Here is a 20,829-nt window from a genome sequence, read left to right on the forward strand (position 1 = left end):
TGAGAACCAGAATTAGGAAGAAAGCCCCCTGAGCTCTGAATTTATCTCCTCAATGACATGTCGTGGAGCATTAAAACTAATCAGCTATGAAATGATTTTATTATATAAGCCAATAAAATGGAAAAATTAGATTTTCACTGTTCACTGCTAGGCTGAGGTTTTTAACCTCATGTTTTATAGCTTCACGGTTCTCAAAGAAGATTTTTTAAAAATACATTCTTTCCATCTTGAACAGAGTTACTCAAATATTTCACATGCATGCATCTGGTAGATAGAATTCTTGCTCCTAATGCTTCACTGACCCACATTTCCCGTTGCCATGTGACTTTAGAGTAGAATGGCATTGCAGCCATCCCTGCAGCATTGACTCTGGGTGAGGCCATGTGACTTGCTTGGGCCAATGAAATGTGAGAGAAAGTGATGGAGAGGCATTGTGTGTTTCTAAGTGTCCTCAGCAAACTTCCCACCCTCCATCATGAACAGGGCATGCCCCAGGTTGTGTGGTCTCGGGATGAGAGATATGTGGAGCAGACCTGAATCCAACCCACAGCTGGAGCCTGAAGCCTGGAGCCTGGCCTTGCTGAGCTGCAACTGGTCCACAGACCCGTGAGCACAAAGCCAATGCTTGTTTTTGTAAGCCATTGCAATTTGGGGTTGTTACGCAGCTTTATTGCAACAAAAACCTAATACAACATATATACTCATGGAGGTGGACAGTCTCATAATCTCTAATTTGGCAGAAGCTTTTTTTTAAGTTAATAATATGGCCATCACTTATCAAGGACTTATTAAGTGCCAGGCACCTGTGCTAGATAATTTACATGCAGCATCATTTTCAATGGAGGAAACAGAAGCTCAGAGTGGTCAGGGAACTTGCCCAAGGTCACTTAGCTAATTAGTGGTACAACTAGGGTGTCATCCTCAGGTCTTGCTGACTACAAAAGCCTTACTCATCCATGCTGCCCTCACCTCTTGGAGATGGTCAACCTCAAACTTCCGTGGTCCGGGCCTCTGTGACACTGACTCATCCTCCAAGATCTCTGCCAAAATTTCTGTGACTTTGAGTCCTTTACTTAAATTAAAAGGAATTGATCTCCTCCTCCAAAGTGCAATCCACTTTTGAACATTTAAGATTACTGGAAATTCTTCCTTATCTTGAGTCAAAACCTGTCCCTCTCTGATCCTGACTGTTTCCTCCTTTGGGACTACGTAAAAAGCTGGAGGTCTCCTGTCTATATCCTGATCTCTCAAATATTGTTAAGACAGGTTTTGCATTCATCCCATGTCTTCTCTTTTCTGAACTAAACGCCTCTACTTCCTAGCTGTCCTTAAGAAAACATATCTTTTGGTGAAATACTGCATAAAAGTGCATGAAATATAAATGTGCATGAAAAGTGCATGAAATATAAATGTACAGTTTAATAAATAACTCTAAAGCAGTCTCGTAAAACTCCTTCCAGGCCAGGAGCTGGAGTTTTGCCATCTCCTGAAGACCCTGTTGTGTCTCTTTGATTATCTCTGGTCCTCACCCAGCTGGAACCACCATCCTGACATTTATGGTAATAATTTCCTGGTTTTCTTTATTGTTTTATTACCTGCATATCCATCCCTAAACAATACAGTTGAGTTTTGCCTGTCTGTGGACTTCATGTAAATGGAGTCATGGAAGTACTTTTTTGTGCCTTGTTTATTTTAATTCACATTTTGTTTATAAGATTCACTCATGTTGTTGCTTGTAGCTAGACTTCATTTCTTTTCCTTGTGGTTCTAGTATTCCACTGTATGAATACATTGCAATTTACTTATCAATTCTATTGTTGGTGGACATTTAGAATGTGTGTAGGTTTGGGTTTTGGCACACAACACTGTTATAAATATTCTGATACATGTGCCTTTGTCATATACCTGAGTTTCTCTCAAATCAGAGGATATAGGTATCTTCAACTTAGATGGTTCCTAGCTGCTTTCCAAAGTGTTGGAACCTAATTCATATACCTGCTAGTAGTTTTTGTGAATTTACATTGCTCTTCTAACTGTTCCTTATATGGTTTAGTTCCAAGTAGCCTTCTTATCCTGGCTATTTGGTCTCCATGTACACATACAAAATGCCTTCATATTCACAAGGTATGCACCTATGCCTGTAAACGCTTACTTGCCTAACAATACATGAGTTATATGTAGAGACAAGAAATCTCACTTGACTAGGTTTTAGAAGATTTACAATCTGTTAGGAAAAATCACAGTGACAAAGATAAGAAACAGGTTGCACTTAATCACAATCTTAATTCTGTACTTGTGTGAGTGGGTAAAAGTCAAAGGAAGTCCACCTGAGTTGTTCATTGTAGAGGACTGGGTTACAGGTCTGCCTCTTCTCTCCCTGGCCAGTAATAGAATTATCCACACTCTTGGGCATGCATCTTGGCCATCTTGGCCTGGGTGTACTTCTCTGTCTCTTGAGCTGGGGCTCAGCCATTGGCCAATGGGAGGCAAGCAGATATGACACAAGCAGAGATTCAAAATGCACTTGTGCAATTCAGCTTGTGCTCTTTCTTTTGACTCTACCACTGCCATGGGCCCAGGAAAAAGATGAGAGCCACATGGAGCCCAGCAGCTCCAGCTGAGTCCAGCCTAGATCAGCCAAGTCCCAGCCAACTAACTGATGAACTAATTAAATACTGCTGTTGTATGCCACTGAAGTTTTGTTGTTTGATATGGAGCAATGGTTAACCAATACAATCATTGTCAACATTACCATCACTCCATTAATAATAGCTACCATTTATTGAGCATTTATTATGTGCCAGGCACTTTGCTAAGAACTTCATATACATTACCTTGTGAAATTCCCACACCATTCCTCTGTAGTAAACACCATTATTCTCTCCATTTTGCAGTGGGAATCTGAGGCTCAGAGAGGTTAAGGGACTTGCCCAAGGTCACAGAATTAGGAAGAGGAGGCACCAAAATTTACACTCAGTTCTCTCTGATTCAAGACTTTGTCACCAGCTAGGGAAGTGGCAGGAGGAGGCTTTTACAGCAAATGTTTAAGTTACTATGGCATCGGAAGACACAGGCGTCACACATACTCAGATGGCCAGACTGAAATAAGCAGAGAAGCAGCCAAAGGGTGGGCCCTTTGAATGAGCTCTCTCCCCATTGGTTGGCTCAGACTGGTCCTTGGGCTTTCTCCCTGATGCTAAAATCTAGCAACAAGGCCACCGCACTGTGCTTATAGAGTTGAGATGGAAACAGTCAGAGACTGGCAAAAGGTCAGAGCTGGATTAGAGTCTTGGTTCGACTTCTTATCAGCAGTGTCTCCTTGAGCAAGTAACTCAGTCACCTGAAGCTCCATTCCCTCATCTGTAAATGGGGGGAGAAAAAAATTTCCTTGATGCTTTGATCCAGTTTTCTGTGACAAACAGTGCTACCAGGGATGGGCAGAGTTTGTAAATGGCAAAACCTCTGCCATGTTCGTGGTTGTCGTTTTTATTGTTATGATGACAGCGTGAGTCCCCCTTGTGACCAGGCAAAAACAGTGATGTCTCCAAGCATTGGCAGGGCTCCTGTGGATGATCATATGTAAGAAAGAGAGGTGGGCATGTTAAAAACAGTGAGAAGGACAAAGGTAACTCGGGTGTCAGGACCAGCCTTTGGGTTGGCTGATGGTTCTTCTATGCCTTCCCACCCAAGCTTGGAAGACTTGAGTTTGGGAAGGGAGCAGACTCATTTCATCACTCAGAGAAAGAATCTTGAGAGGTATAGGCCACAGGGATGGCCAGTGAACTGCTGAGGCTCAAGGGGGTACCACTCTTGCCTGGTCAAATTCCTTCCCTAGCGGCCAGCACATCCCACAGCCCCGAGAGCAGTACCATTTGGTGGGCTGGTTGTCTTCAGTGTCCTGCATGCTGCAAAACAGTCAGAAGAGTGGGGCCTCTGTCCTGACCTTAGCTTTTGTGTGATTTAGCTTCTGCAAAAGCGTCTTTCATTTCTCCCCAGAACAGCATCTGACAGCTCTCCTCACTCCTCCGTGTGCGATGGTTTCTTTGTTTGGTTGAATAAAGAAGCTTGTTACTGGAGAAAATGCCTTGGCAAGTGTCAGTGGAGATACCTGTTTCCTTGCAGAAACTCCCATAAAACCTTTCAAGCTGCAGCTTCTGAGTCCCAGAGCTCCTCGGATCTCCATTTTTCTTTACTTTTTTCAGACCTCGTTGGGTGATTTTCCAAGTCTCTCCTCTGCAGCAGGAAGGGTGAGCCCAACTCCTGGAAACTCTGGGATACCTGGTGAGCTGGTCTCCATCAGTTTGCTTTCCTTGTGATTGACACCAGGCCAAGACCTCCATGCTGGGCAGGGGAGGGGGCGGTCATCAGGGGACATTCACCTGTGGTCACCCCCCTCAAAAGGTTTCCCAAAGCCCAAATGTGTCTTTACTAAGTTTCTAGCATCTGGGCATTGTCTGAGCTTAAGAGAAGATGACATTCACCAGGGTGTCTCTGTCTGTGGGTTGCAGTCCCCGATCCTAAGCAAAGACATTGTAAGACAGTCTCATCTTTTGCTCTGGTTTCCTTGTCCACCATTCCTCCCCTGGCCTTGTGCTTCATGCATCACACACCTTCCATATAAGCCCTGGAACCCACCACCCTCTCTCACCCCTCTGGCTTTACACACAGGGCTCCCTCTCCCAGGATGCTCTTCTTCCTCCCATGGACCCATTTCCAATATCTTCCAATATACCTTCTCACAAACACTTCTCTGACCACCAGGGAGGCCCAGTCCCCTGCTCTCCCTCTGGGCCTGCTTTTACTTTAGCACTTCTCACATGCCATTTTATTTTATTTTACTTTATTATTTTTTTAACATCTTTATTGGAGTATAATTGCTTTACAATGGTGTGTTAGTTTCTGCTTTATAACAAAGTGAATCAGCTATACATATACATATATACCCATATCTCCTCCCTCTTGCGTCTCCCTCCCACCCTCCCTATCCCAACCCTCAAGGTGGTCACAAAGCATCAAGCTGATCTCCCTGTGCTATGCGGCTGCTTCCCACTAGCTAACTATTTTACATTTGGTAGTGTATATATGTCCATGCCTCTCTCTCGCTTTGCCTCAGCTTACCCTTCCCCCTCCCCATATCCTCAAGTCCATTCTCTAGTAGGTCTGTGTCTTTATTCCCATCTTACCCCTAGGTTTTTCATGACATTTTTTTCTTAAATTCCATATATATGTGTTAGCATACGGTATTTGTCTTTCTCTTTCTGACTTACTTCACTCTGTATGACAGACTCTAGGTCCATCTACCTCACTACAAATAACTCAATTTCGTTTCTTTTTATGGCTCAGTAATATTCCATTGTATATATGTGCCACATCTTCTTTATCCATTCATCGGATGATGTACACTTAGGTTGCTTTCATCTCCTGGCTATTGTAAATAGAGCTACAATGAACATTTTGGTACATAACTCTTTTTGAATTATGGTTTTCTCAGGGTATATGTCCAGTAGTGGGATTGCTGGGTCGTATGGTATTTCTATTTGTTGTTTTTTAAGGAACCTCCATACTGTTCTCCATAGTGGCTGTACCAATTCACATTCCCACCAACAGTGCAAGAGGGTTCCCTTTTCTCCACACCCTCTACAGCATTCACATGCCATTTTAATGGTCTGCCTGGATGTCCATGTCCCACTAGGCAGGAGCTCCTTGGAGGTCAGGAGCTGGTCTTATACACAGTGCCTGGTACTTTACAGGCACTCTATCAGTTTGGCTTTCTAGGGCTTCAAGGATGAGTCCCATCCAGGTGGACTTTGGTGACACGGGGGCAGGGGTAACTGCACAGACAGAAAGGGCAGTGGGTTACCATGGCCATAACATTATGCTGGGTTCTGGAATTTGCTGGGCTCATGAAAAACAGAAACAAATGCTCAGCGATAGTTCCAAAATACCTAGAATGATCTACCTTCTCTGGGACTCCCTGCATCTAGAGCCCTAGAAGAGAGAAGCAGATTGTCCTGTTTGTTTCCACCTGGAATAGAGCATCATTCCTGGGCATCCCTCCCACCCTCCCAGGTCTCTGCAGAGGACATAGGCTTCTGTTGCAGACTTGAGCACTGACCTTGACTCTACCCGATATGACTGGGGTTAGCAGGGTCTCCATGCTCAGGGCACAGGCCACAGGCAGTCTGAAGAAAGGCTCTCTCAGGGCATCTTTCCTCAAAAGGGACAGTGGGCACAGTGACTCCTGGGCCCCTCTCCAGGGCCACATGCCATTCATCATGAGGGCAAGAAAGGATCTCACAAGGGTTCTTGCTTTGTGATGGGAAGATATCTGGTCTCGCTGAGGGAACTGAGGGAAATAAATATTGAGTCCCTGTGGCATCTCAAAACCCACAGGAGGTCAACAGAACATGTCTCTTTTTGTCCTGGTTCAGGGCTACCATAGATGAGGTCTTAGTATCCAGAGTGCCCTGATCCACTAGCGACAAAAGTAACTAAAAATATACTAAGCACTTCATTTGTATCAGGCACGTATTATTCCATTCAACCCTCCTTCCAATCTGGTGAAGTCAGGTCCTAGTCCTGTCCCACTTCACAGGTGTGAGAATGGGACTCAGGTTGGTCACATGAGCTGCTTGAGTTCATGGAAGGACCAGGTCTCCAGCCCAGTTAGACTCCAAAGACCATGCTCTGGACCTCTGTTCTCTATGGCCCAACTGGCATGTCCCAGCAGCCCTGGGCTCCCAGACTCAGCACTTTCCCAGACCTGCCTCTGCTTGCACCAGCTCCTGAAAGCTGCATGTGTCCCCGGGCTATCTGAGGGGACCATGCTGTCCCATCTGCCTGCTGGTGTCTGGAGGTGAGCCCCATTCTCAGCAGCAGGAAGTGCTGCTCCTTAGTTCTTTGTTGCCTGAAAGGCCTGGGACCACCCTGGTCACCCACAGACCCTTCAAGCTTCAGTGTACCCCCATGCCGGGCTCACTGATCCATGGATACACTTTTATCTCAGCCGTCTTCCTTGGAGGTATCTTTGTTCCTTCTCTAGATGTGAGCTCTGCTCACCCACTGGGTTCACCAGTTACCCCCTGAATAGGGTGAATCTGACCACCATCAACCCCAGACATTGGTGAGGATGCTTCTTCCCTCCATGGTAGCTCTTGTCCTCACCCTAGAAAACCCCCTTGACCCCCAAACACAGACTGCATAAACTTGTAGGCTCTGCCCTTTGGCCACGTACTTCTGTAAGCAGAGATAATAATGGTAATCCAAGTTGTTCATCATTGAACCAGGCATACGTGCCAAGCAGAGGCTTGGGTCTTTCAGGTTTTATCTCTTCTAATCCTCACTGGGTTTCATGGTCCCTTTGTACAGATGAGGAAACTGAGGCTGTGAGAGTGGCAGACTCTCCCAAGGTGGCAGGGCTGACATTGCAGGCTGTCTGGAAGCCCAACCTCTCTCTCCATCCCCTGGACACAAGTGAGTGGACCACCCCCTTAAGGATGGGTCAGTTGTCTCTGGCTTTAGTGCTCCAGGTGGGGACTAAACTGCTCTCCAGTCTAGAATTTCCCCTCAATACATGGCCTGCATTGACAAAGACTCAGAATAAAACCACCAGGGATTCTAGCAATAGAGCTAGGATTTTATCTGTGAATTGCTACACCCTGGTGGGACCCCATCCTCCCCCCATATGTGTAGACCAGCTGATGACAATGTACGATGTAACAAAAACAGTGCCACAGTGCAGGCCAACATTTCATGAGTGTTCCCTGGGCGCCTAGCTCTGTGCTGTTTTTCACAGGCTACAGAGAGAGGGCTTATCCCCTGAATGATGTGGACACATAGCCCAGCATCAAGGATCCAAGGAACAAACCACCTCCCTGCTTTTCTCGGAAGCCTCAACATCCGATCAGTCACCAGTTCAACCCAGCCCAGACCAGACCCCGTCTTCCACCTTTCCTTTGCCAAATGAAATAACGACTTTTGCTTCGTTGAGAAAAGAGGGGAGAGGAAAAAGAAAAAAAAAGAAAAAATCACTCTCAACAACCAACAAGAAATAATTAGCGCACGTTGTGTCATTAAACACTAGACTTTAATTAAATCGCATGGAGATAAATACCTCTAACGACTGGAAATCTGGAGACCGTAGACAGCAAAGCACTCAGCATAATGGAGGAGACTCTGCAAATAGCGTCAAGTCAGGGATTCGACTTGATTAAGCATCTGACTAAACTGGGTTGTCACCCCGGATGCTGCACCTACTACCTGAAATTTGCTCATTATCTTCCCCATTTGATCTTCTTGGAGCTAACAAGCCTTTGCAGAGATTGGTCCAATGATCAAAGGACCCATTTTCTTGGAATTCTTCCCTGCTTCAGGGTCCTCATTGCTGCTGTCTGCTTCCCCCCTTTCTTATTTGTAATGAATCGTCACCTGGCAGCAGCCAGTGGGGAGGCCAGGCTGGAGGTGACCTCTGCGATTTCTGAGGTGATCGTCCCTTCCTTAACCCTGACTACGGGGACCAAAGCACCTGGCTCCAGGAAGAGGCATGGATGTCTCTCGCTTGCCTCTGACCCTGCCGGCAGCCAGCCCCCACATCCAATCTCCCCCTCTCCCTTGCACATGATCTCTCCTGCTTCTGTCTCCCACTGCTGTCCTAGGTCAGCACACCCTGAGGATGAGACTATCCCGTCAGTTGGATCTCATTCCCATCTCGCTCTGGCCAGAGGGACACTTGTAAAACACAGCTCTGATGAAACCTCAGCAAAGGCTCCCTATTTTCTTGTCTGGCTTTCAAAGCCTTCCCCAGTCTGATCACAACCTACCTCTCCAGCCCCCAGATGAAAGTACATGACGTGCATCTCCACCCTGGCCACGCTAAGCGGCCCTCGTTCCTTAACCTAACCCTGCCCTTTTTTGGCTCTCAACCTCCACTCAGTCTGTTCACTCCACTTGCAATGCCCTTCCTCAGGACCTCAGCCTGACAGCGTTGTGTACACCCCCCAGGGCTTGCCTCCCATCCTTCTCAGCCATGAATGCACCTCTAAAAACTGAAACTCAGAGGTGGTAGCTTCCCAGCCAACCTGGGTCTGAATTCCAGCATGAATGGTGTGAAATCCAGAGGAGCTAGGGCAAGATCCCATTCATTTAGAAAGTGCCTACTATGCACCAGGCATGTCAGTGGGCTCTGGGAGTAGATCAGTGATCATCTCTGGGGCTGGACCTTAGGGAGTTCGGGGTGGACCCTGAGATCTCTAAGGTCCAGCCCCAGGGATAATCATTGTGTGTGGGGTGCCCAGGGATCGGGGGTGTGAAGTGAAATGAGCGAGGTGGGGGGGTCCTGAGAGTGCAAAGTCCAAGAGGTGAAGAGGTTTAGACTAAATCCTTTCTGCAGGGAGTCATTGAAAAGCCTCTGAGCTTCAGCGTGTCCATCTATAATATGGGGAATATTTGCACCCAGAAGGCTGAGCTGGGCTGGGGCTAAAATACACCCACCCCCCACACACAGTGAGTCTATCATAGAAGTGGTGCCTAGGAAGACTGGTTTCTAAGGCTGTCACTCCTCTCAGGGGGTCCCTCCAAGAGAGAAGAGTGTCCTGTTCTTTATCCCCTTGGTCATAGCTGTTGGAAGACAAGGAATTTCCAAGTCTCTCCCTGGACCTCAGCTTCCTTCTCTGTAAAGTAGAGATAATGACAGCACCTTCCTATAGGCATGGTGTGGGGAAGCTTTAATAATATAATAGTCAAGGTAGGCAAACATGTTTTTAGTGGTTACAGTACTATTTAGTCCTTTCTCCCTTTCTTCCATAAAAGTTTACTGAGCACACACTATGGGCCAGGCACTGTTCTAGGTACTTGGGATATACCTATGAATAAAACAGGTAAATCTCTAGTCATGTGGAGCTCATATTCCAGTAGGGGAAAGACCAACAATAAATTATATATATAATAACAATAACAAAGTTTATAGTCTGTTAGAAAGTCATAAGTGCTAAGGGAAAGGGGGAACAAAGTAGAGCAGGTCAAGGATGATCAGAGTTCAGTACAGTAATTTTTTAAAGAGTGACCAGTCATTTGACCCTTTACAGCAATCTTATGAAGGCGTGCTAGTAGTCTACCCAATTTACACATGAGAAAAGTGAGGCACGTAGAGGATAAGTAACTTAGGAGGTGTTGAGCTGCCAAGCTAGTGGAAGGTCTGGGATTTAACTAATTCACGTACACGAAGAACAGAAAGTTTTCTATAAATGGTCATTTCTGGTGATTTTGCATACAGCCGGTGGCCATTAAATATTTCTGGAGTTGAAATCAACTGAAACTAGCAAACATTTGGCCAGTGCACGTTCACCAGCCACTGAGATATATGAAACCCTGATGGCCCCTCGTGGTTCTGGGTGAGCAAGACCCCTGGCTGCACAGATGCAATCCCATGTGTGGATCCCGTTTCTTGCCTGGATGCCCCATTTCAAGGCTCCAGCCTCTCTGGAGGGAAGGTAAGGGAGGCAGATGCTGGGACTCAGGGAGGAGAGGAAGCTGGGGCTGAAGGACAATTGTGATTCAGGGAGGGACCAAAGCCAAGAACCCACTGCAGAGGGGAGTCAATAATGCACTCGACCCCTTTAAATATTTAGCTCTCTGGCTACTTAACACAGAGAGCAGCATCTTTGAATATACATGTGTATTTTACAGTTTGGCCACAGAAATTTGGACGACACAGACAGACTGATGGGGGTGGAAGGGCATGGTGGGGCGCTGGAACCCTCGGGGACATGCAGAATAGTTTTGCGCATAGGAGGAGAGAACGCTGTGATATTGAAATACTAATGTTCGCCATCATATATTGAGCACTTATTGTGTGCTGAGCATTGTGCTAAGTGCTTTATCTACTAACTCACTCATTTATTCACTCGTCCAGCCTCCAGGCTCTGGAGCTGAACAGCTGAAGTTTAAATCCTGACTCCACTTTGGGTGACCAGCTGCGTGACCCTGGGCATGTTGCTAACCTTTCTTATGCCTCAGTTTTCTCCTCTATAAAACAGGGCGATGGTGAGAAGTAAATGAGTGAATGCATGTGACAGTGCCTGGAACAGTGCCTGGCATGTTCTGTGAGCTCAATAAATATTATTGTTGTCATCATCATCATGAACCCACTTATTCTTTTGAGAAATATTTGCTGAGTGCCTACTATGGGACAGGTACTGTGGGGTACAATGATGAAACTCAAAAAGTTAGTTTCTGCCTTCAAGGAACCTCCACTGGGGTGCAGACAGTAAACTAATTTAAAAAGTCAATGAACAAACCAGTTCAGATTGCTGTAGGTCTGGGAAGAAGATGAACAGGCTGATGGGATAGAGAGGAACTCCATTACCTAGGTGGCCAGGTCAGGGAAGCCTATTTGAGGAGGTGACTTTTAAGCTTAAATGTAAAATATCAAAAGGAGCCCAGAAAAGAAAGCCCCAGGCAGAGGGAACAGCATGTGCAAAGGCCTTGAGGTGGAATGTAGCTTGACGTGTTTGGAGAAAGGAAAGAAGATCCTTGTGGCTGGAGAGTAGCATAACCTCCAAATCTCTCCAGGGGATTTAGAACATCTTGCGGATGTGGAAAAGGAAGCCCAGAGAGGTATAGAGATTTGCCCAAGGCTTCACAGCTGGTATTGGAAAAACCAAGGTCTGTCTGACTCCAGAGCCTGTGTCCCTAATGAAGACACCAGACCACTCCCAAGGGAGAGCACAGACCCCCCCAGGAAGGCAGCCCAACTTGGATAACGTCAGTGTGAACTCGTGGTGACTCTGAATTAGGGAGTGTCTTAGGAGAGAGGCAGCCGGAGGCTCTTGTAGGCTCCAACTAGCCACCCGCAAAATGCTGCCAAGGAGAGGCCCTGTGGACCCTCCTTAAGGAACACATCAAAGTCACCTCCAATTAGCAGCTCCCTGGGCATCACACCAGCCGTACAAAGCAATTTGAAATTGTAGTATGGGCTCACACAGGCGGTGGGGAAAGGAAGCAAGGCATGGGGTTGGCAGGATGGGACGTTCATGGAGCCCCTTTTATGTGCCAAGTGCTGTGCTAGTGTCTTCATGCATCATTTAATCCTCATAGTAACTCAGAGCTGTACAAAGTCCCTTCCTTCTGTTAGGAGCGTGGGGTTTGTCAATATCAGGTAATTTACCTGTGGTTACACAACTAGAAGGCAGGGTGCTAGGGTAAAAACCAGGCTCCAAAGCCTCACCCCTCCACCCCAAACCTATCACTGGGTCCAGATGATGCTTAGCTCAGGCTACAAAGCTTGATGTAGCCCCACATTATCCATCTTTGCCACAGTCACTAACCAGCCAGGTTCCTTCATGCCAGAACCTTCTGAGATATGGTCACAATTCATTCACAACCAAGCTGGCCATCAGGTCTGGGAATTAACAGTGGGCTTTCCAAACTTCTTAATGAAATTCCAAGACACTCCAGGAGCTGCTGGGGTAGCAGCTCTGGGAGAAGGCATGTCACCTTTGGGGACACTGTCTCATGGAGTGTGACCACTCCATTAGATGTGATTTGGGGGTGACACCTCCCTGGGGAGGGAGTAGGAGCATTTGTGGTTGTGCGTGGCTGAGCCAGCTCATATGAGTCACCATCTGATCAGGGCGGTGCTTCCTAGGAGGGCAGAACCCATGTCTACCTGTTTTACCACTGAATCTCCCAGACCTAGGGCCTCGCACAGGACCTGGAACATAGTAGGGGGTTCCAAAAAATAGGTGCTGTGTGATGACAATAGCTTGTGTTCACTGGGTCCTCACTAGGTACCAGACACTCTGCTAAGAATTTCACATAGGTGCAACCTCAGGTGCATACGGGAGATTGAAAAGATACCAGTGTCCGAGTTCCATTCCCCAGATAGTCTGCTTTTGTTGGTTTAATTGGATACAGGCTTTTTTTTTTTTTTTGCGGTACACAGGCCCCTCACCGCCGCGGCCCCTCCCGCTGAGGAGCACAGGCTCCAGATGCGCAGGCCCAGCGGCCATGGCTCACGGGCCCAGCCGCTCCGCGGCATGTGGGCTCCTCCCGGACCGGGGCACGAACCCGCATCCCCTGCATCGGCAGGCGGACTCCCAACCACTGCGCCACCAGGGAAGCCCGATACAGGCATTTTTAAAGCTCTCCAGGTGACTAGTGTCTAGCCAAGGTGGGGAGCATTATGTTTCATCCTCATGTCATCTAATCCTTCCATTAGCTCTAAGGAGGTGGTTACTATTAACGAGTCCATTTTGCAGATGAGAAAGCAGATGCTCAGAAAGGTTAGGTTGCCTGCTCAAAGACACACAGCGAGGAAGAGGTGGAGTCAGCATCTGAACTGAGGCAGTCTGACTCTAGCACCTGGGCTGAGCCACGAACCACACAGAATGAACAGAGGGAAGAAGGGGCATCCTTAGAGCCCCGGGAAAAGGAAGAAGGTACAGGCAGGGTCAGGAAGCACCTGCAGATGCTGCAAGGCACTTACCCTCATCACAAACTCCTCTTAAAGAAGTGACTCCACCCTCAGATAGGTCCCACCCAGGGTTGTTTCTAGAGCAAGAAGGACACCTTTCTGTGCCTGTAACCTGTCCCTTGGACCAGAAATGTTTGGATTTGGGGCAAGTGTTCAACTCAAGGACAAACAGTTCACAGACTGGATAGCAGCACGTCAGGGGGCCTGATATAAAAACTTTCCTGTGTAACATAATCCCAGTTTACACAAGTTCAATAAGCATTTATGAAATTAATTGCTTGATATTGCATTTTACAAACCAATGAGTAGGTCAGTATACTGTTCACATTTTCCTCTTTAATCCCAAGTATCCACTTTCCTTATTGGATCCTCTAATCAGCTTATGCTCTACCCTTCTGACTGTAATGATCAGAGCCTTAGGGCAATACATTCATTCATTCATTCATTCATTAGTTCATTCCGTATCTTTTCTGTGCCAGGCTGTCTCTTAAGGTGCCGGAGCATTTTCTTGTGGGTAACCATGCATCAAACAGCAAGGAGAGAGGGGCCTGGATTCATGTTGATTTTCGCTTGCCTTAATGTAAAACAGGATTGCCTGCATTTTGGAATTTGCTAGTTTATCTTGCACAGCCAAAGCCCCACTTATCTCTGCTTTACTAAGCCTTGAGATTGGTTTGGAACTTGAACATATATTCTTTGAAACCATTAAAAGTGGTTTAATTGACTGTTCAGGGAAGTCCTCCACTCAACTCTCCAAATGGATCAGCCCTCTCCGTCTCTCCCGAGAGCTGGGAGGCTGGAAGCCCTCGCCTGGATGATCCACTCCTCTGGATTTATTAATCTTGCTCTGGGCCCCAGAAACATCAGGCTTCGCATTGCAGATCTAGCCTATGTTCACAGCTGCACATACAAATCCTGCCTCAGAAACCCACTGACGCCTGCAAAGCCCCATGCAATGGGGCCACGTCAGCCTGTGTCTTCCAAGAAGCCAGACTCTTTAAAAATTCACACCTTACTTTGATAAGCATGGGGGTGTGGTGGTCCAAAGGAGGGCTTCAGAAAGAAAGACAGACAGCTACCTGGGATTATGTAACATAGCAGAAAGGCAATGACCTTGGGAGTCAGATTGTCCTAATTTGCTGCTCAGTCACCATGCATTTGTACAGATACAGGGCTTGGTTCATATGTAGGCTTTTCCAAGCTCTTAGCTGTATGCCCTTGAACAAGTTACATAACCCCCTTGAGTCTGTCTGATTCACAGTCTCTCTGAAAATTGAGACCATATGTACGTATGCATGTGGCAAACTGCAAGAGATCGGTAAGTGTTGGTGCAATGGCTGGTTTATCTTTATTTTAGATCAAGGTGAATTTATTATCCAAATAGCATAACCTAATTGCATCCAAAACCATTTTCACATCCATCTTTAAGCTACTCAGAAAAACACATTACTATTTTTAAAGATCACTTAACACTGAACAGATAGGACGTCTTAAAAGGCAGCTGACTATACCATGTCACCATCACAGCCAAGACAACACTTTTTTCCATACTTCCTAAAAACCTTTTGTGTATACTGATCATGCTCATGCTACTATAGCACTTGCTCTCACGCAGACCAAATAAACACCCACACCTCTTATAGAGTACATGGTGAGAGAATAACATTGATTTGATATGGCATCCCACTTGTTTTAAAGCAAAACAATATATAATAATAATTAAAGAAAGTCCAAGACAAGAAACTGTAACTGAGAGAAAGAGAGAGAGAGAGAGAGAGGTCTGAGGTACGTGGTGAAAATGGAAAAACTCCAGTGGCCCAGTGATTAGCTGGGGATTTCAGAGTTGTAATTGCTGGTTTAGAAATACCAGTGCCCAGCCACTGGGAACTGGACACCTCATTTTTATTTACTGTTATTTGCTGGAATGTGTCTTATCCCACCCAACCCTAAAGTGCTACATGTTGCATACAGGTATACATTTGTATACATACACAGTAGAAACACACACACATAATAAATATGTGTATATTTTACAAAGATAAATGGAGATATGAAAGTAGACTGGAGATCTAGAGACAGAGGCAACATATTTCTAGGTGGTTTCTTGAAGTCATTTCTGGATCTAGTGCCTGCAAAGCATTTGGTATATAACAGAAACTTACTGCATATTTATTTGTTTGTTTTAGACAGTGTACATGGAAGGTTTTTATTTTATTTTTAAAATTTTAAAATTTTTTATTTTTTAAAATTTTTATTGGAGTATAGTTGATTAACAATGTTGTGTTTCAGGTGTATAGCAAAGTGAATCAGTTATACATATACATATATCCACTCTTTTTTAGATTTTTTTCCCATATAGCCATTGCGGAGTATTGAGTAGAGTTCCCTGTGCTATACAGCATATTTGTTAAATGAATAAATTTAAGAATCCATGATTTATGTATATGACAGAGAGAATGTGAATGTGTTTCTGTGTAGTTGTAACAGTAACTCGAGGGACAATATCACATTTAATATAAGGTACCAGCAAATAAAATTAAATAAGTAAAAAAAATACTGAATAAAATATCGGAAAACATAGATATGAATTTTTAAAATTTTTTATTTATTTTTGGCTGCATTGGGTCTTTGTTGCTGCTCGCTGGCTTTCTCTAGTTGTGGCGAGTGGGATCTATGCTTCATTGCAGCGCACAGGCTTCTCACTGTGGTGGCTTCTCTTGTCATGGAGCACGGGCTCTAGGGTGCTTGGGCTACAGTAGTTGCGGCTCGCGGGCTTAGTTGCTCCGCGGCATGGGGGATCTTCCCGGACCAGGGCTCGAACCCACGTTCCTTGCATTGGCAGGCGGATTCTTAACCACTGCACCAGCAGGGAAGTCCCAGATATGAATTTTTTAATCTCCTTTTTTTCTTTCTCTTCCTTTCCAGTTAGGGTTGCCAGATAAACAACAGGATATCCATTTTTATTTGAATTTCAGTCTTCAATAATTTTCTAGTATAAGTATGTCCCAAATATTGCATGGTCAACTATTACTTGGGATATATGGATGCTAAAAAAAATGATTCATCCCGTATTTTTTATTTGTTAAATCTGACAACCCTACCTGACCCTTCCAGACAAGTCTAAATTCTACTTTGTTTGAATGCCACTTAAGTACTCAAGGGCCTTCGGTGGTTTTTCATCACCTATGGGATCAGGAAAAACCCCTTCAGCCTGGCATCTGACCCCCCCCCCCGCCCCCGCAATTCAGGATAGACGCCTGACCACTGCCGGATGCAGCCCCCCCTCTGCTCAGGCTTGGCCTGGCCCCTCAAATGCCTGCAGGCAACTGGGGGCAAATGCCTGCAGGCAACTGGGGGCAGAGACTGAGTTTGTTTTGGTTTATAATTCACATTAGCTGATTCTCCCAGATAAAGTCACAAATCAGCGGTCAGGGAGCCCTGCTGTTTCATGCATAGAGTGGTATCCTGCTCAGAATCAAACCTTACGCCTACACAGATGGAAGCCCAGCAAACCTTTTTCTTTACCTTTTCAGGCAATAAAAATGCAATTACCTTTTCTCTAGTCATGGAGAGGATTTTAAAGAGCCTTATCAGAGATAAAGCCTCTGCAGTGGGTGATCGGCCATAACTCATGGCCTGGGTGTGGGTGTTGGCAGGCGTCGCCCTGGTGCCAGGGATGACATGAAGCATTTCCTCCCCACCAGCCTCCCCGCATTGCTTAGCTGCACAACCCTAGGCTGCCTTTGGAGGTTTGGACACCCCAAGGCTGAAAAGCACTTGAAGGAAAGGCAGGACTTGGAGAAGGCAGAGGAGGGGGACTTTAAGAGAGAGGGAGAAACAGGGATGGCTGGAGCTCCCCTGCATCCTGGGTACCATCCCCTGAGTGTCAGCTCATCTGGAAACATGGGAGTCACAAACCTACCTCTCAGGGTGGTGAAGATACACTGAGCCGGCACATGGGAAGCATCTCCTGGCTGTCTGTCCTCAATACACTTTCACTTCCCTTTCCCTAATGCACAGCCTATAGGGAGGCATCTAGGCCGCCTCCTCCCAAGGCTGACTCTCGTCAAGATGGCACTGAATTGAAGCCAGGCTGAGTAGGCGCTCAGCAGCTGTCTGGGGCTCAGCTGATGCAAAGACATGAGATGCTGCCTCCAAGCCCCCTTGCCTACAACCCATCCTGGAGACATTCCACCTTTGACTGGGCTGTCCATCCTGTCCTGGTGAATCACAGTGATGCCAAGAAACCTCAGCTCAGCATCCATTCTCCAAGAATGACAAGAAACCTCAGCTCAGCATCCATTCTCCAAGAATGACAAGAAACCTCAGCTCAGCATCCATTCTCCAAGAATGGCCTATCGCTGACCAGATTTTTTCTAGCCATCATCCCACAGAATTCTTGGAGCAACACTAAGGCTGGCACCATTGATATGGCCTCATTTTACAGATGAGGAGATCAAAGTTTAGAAATCTGAAGTCACCAGAGATGGTGGTCACTATGGTCACCAGGCCGAGCTGTTTGATTTCAGGGCTGCGATCTTTTTTTTTTTTTTTTTTTTAGCGGTACGCGGGCCTCTCACTGCTGTGGCCTCTCCCGTTGCGGAGCACAGGCTCCGGACGCACAGGCTCAGCGGCCATGGCTCATGGGCCCAGCCGCTCCGCGGCATGCGGGATCTTCCCGGACCGGGGCACGAACCCGTATCCCCTGCATCAGCAGGGTGACTCCCAACCACTGCGCCACCAGGGAAGCCCAGGGCTGTGATCTTTACCGCTGGGTCTATGAAGAGGCGGGAGGTGGATTCTGGCTCCAAGAGCACAGGCTTGAAACTTCCACCTTCCCCTCTCCCTTCCATCCTGGAAATAGAGAGGGGTTCCCAGTACCCCTAAGCCCCTGCCCCCTGGACGCACCCAGGTTTGCTTCAAAAGCAGCCCACAGCTGCTCTCAGAAGGAAATCTCCGCCCCCCCTCTCACAGCTACAGTTTTATTCCTGGGTGGTTTTTTTCTGCATTTGTCTCTGTGGCTCCGGCCCACTCTCCCTGAAAATACAGTTTGCTGATATTAAAAAGAAACACACAATCACTAAACACATTTTATATAGTCTTTGAAGTCTCATGGCCTCAGGTTTCCAGATTGATAAGTATGCAGGTAGAGTGCAGACCAGAGCTGGGAAGAGGCACCTCCTGCAGGCATGGCCTCATGGAGCACAGGGCAGGGGATGAGAGCCCACGGGAAGGAGGCCTGGGCCCATCTGAGGGGAGGTGGGTCCCCACAGGGAGTGGGGGAGGTCAGCGAGAGGTGCACAGGTCCCAGAGGGAGGTGGTCCCCACGGATGCCCTATGAAAAAGGATTTGATCTCTCAGAGGCTGGGTCACTGGGGCTTCCTTCTCAAAACAGGGAGGGGAAAAGGAAAGTTCTGTGCACCCCAAGGCTTCAGAGGGCATCTGTGTACCCAGGAAAAGGATCAAGATGGGAAGGTATTGAGGTTCTGTGCTCACACGGACTTGTGGAATACGGGTACATGTGTGCAAGTGGGGCTGGGGGGCAGAAGTTGGCTTCATCGGCCCCTTTCTATAGAGTTGCTTGCACAGGGATGGCACCCCAAGTGCAGACACTCAGCCAGAGCACCAGGACCACCAAGCCCTGTTGGTACAGCGGAAGAGATCCAGCAGTCCCCAAGTCCTGAAGGGGTGGAAAGCTCTGCCTACAGGGAGCTCCCGGGCTGATGGAGGAAGTTCCAGCCCACAGAGGACCCACAGAAACATGACAACCACTGACCCAGGAGACATCCTCCTCAGCCTCAACTCCTCATCTACCAAACGGGGCATTTATCCTGGCTTTTATCATCAGCCCCCAAATTTCCGTAGAGGGACCTCCTGGGAAAGAGGCGCCCACTCTGCTTCCCGACTCCACACTGCTGCCTCCAACGTGGCCCCTAGGCCTCCAGACTTGGTTTCCCCCAAATCCGTCCTCAATTCTCCGGCTGTCCCTCGTCCCTCTGACCCCATCTCACTCCCACTTAACCCCCCACCTTCCCATCCAACCCCCTCACGCCCACCCCATTACCCCATGGTGTCCTCACCTTGCGCGTAGCTTCCTGTAACAGAAACCCCATTGGTGTGCCTGTGACCCGTGCAGGGCAGGGCTTCTGATTTCCTCATCTTCCTAGCACACCTCACACAGAGCCCAGCTGCGATGTTCATCTCTTTGTTATTAAAAGAGGGCGTGGGGCCTCCCTGGTGGCGCAGTGGTTGAGAGTCCGCCTGCCGATGCAGGGGATGCGGGTTCGTGCCCCGGTCTGGGAGGATCCCATATGCCGCGGAGCGGCTGGGCCCGTGAGCCATGGCCGCTGGGCCTGCGCGTCCGGAGCCTGTGCTCCGCAACGGGAGAGGCCACAACAGTGAGAGGCCCGCATACCACAAAAAAAAAAAAAAAAAAAAAAAAAAAAAGAGGGCGTGCTCTGTGCTGGGCCCATGTGTATCATCTCATCCATAGATGTGAAACCGAGGCTCTGAGAAGCCTGGGAACTTGCTGCCCCCTTGCCTGGGTCATTCCCGTCATCCCTTGGGTCCCAGGCTAAATGGCCCTTCCTTAGGAAAGTTCTTTCTGACTCCCCTCCCCAACTGCCCCACACACAGTGTCCTGATAGCACTGATTACAGGGTTATTGAATTAATCATTTCTTTGGGGGTTCACTCTCTTCCCTGCTCATGCACAGGAAGGGAACGTAACTACGCTGCTGACCTCTCTGTCCTGAATTCTCAGCGTGGATGCCGGTTCAGAGAGGACCCCCAGGAGATATTTGCTCTTTGAGGAGTGAATGCCTTGCTGATTTTGTGCACCTAGAGCTCTCTGGACTTCAACTGCCTCAGGTGCACATAAGTGGAAAATAGGTCCCCAGGACCAGCTCACTGTGAAGGTGACTTCTTATTCCTAGGTCCTAGAAAATGCTTTTAAATATTCTACTTTCCTTCCTCCAATAAAAATGACAGTATCCATTAAAAAGTCTACAAATAACAAATGCTACAAATGCTGGAGAGGGTGTGGGGAAAAGGGAGCCCTCCTACTCTGTTGGTGGGAATGTAGGTTGGTGCAGCCACTGTGGAAAACAGTATGGAGGGTCCTCAGATAACTAAAAATAGAACTACCACATGATCGAGCAATCCTGGGCATATATCCAGACGAAACTATAATTCGAAAAGATACATGCACCCCTATGTTTATAGCAGCACTATTTATAATAATCAAGACATGGTAGCAACCTAAATGTTCATTGACAGATGAATGGATAAAGAAGATGTGGTTCATATATACAGTGGAACACTACTCAGCCATGAAAAAGAACAAAATAATGCCATTTG

The sequence above is a fragment of the Mesoplodon densirostris genome, chromosome 2 (genome assembly GCF_025265405.1).
Source record: "Mesoplodon densirostris isolate mMesDen1 chromosome 2, mMesDen1 primary haplotype, whole genome shotgun sequence".
Lineage (NCBI taxonomy): Eukaryota > Metazoa > Chordata > Mammalia > Artiodactyla > Ziphiidae > Mesoplodon > Mesoplodon densirostris.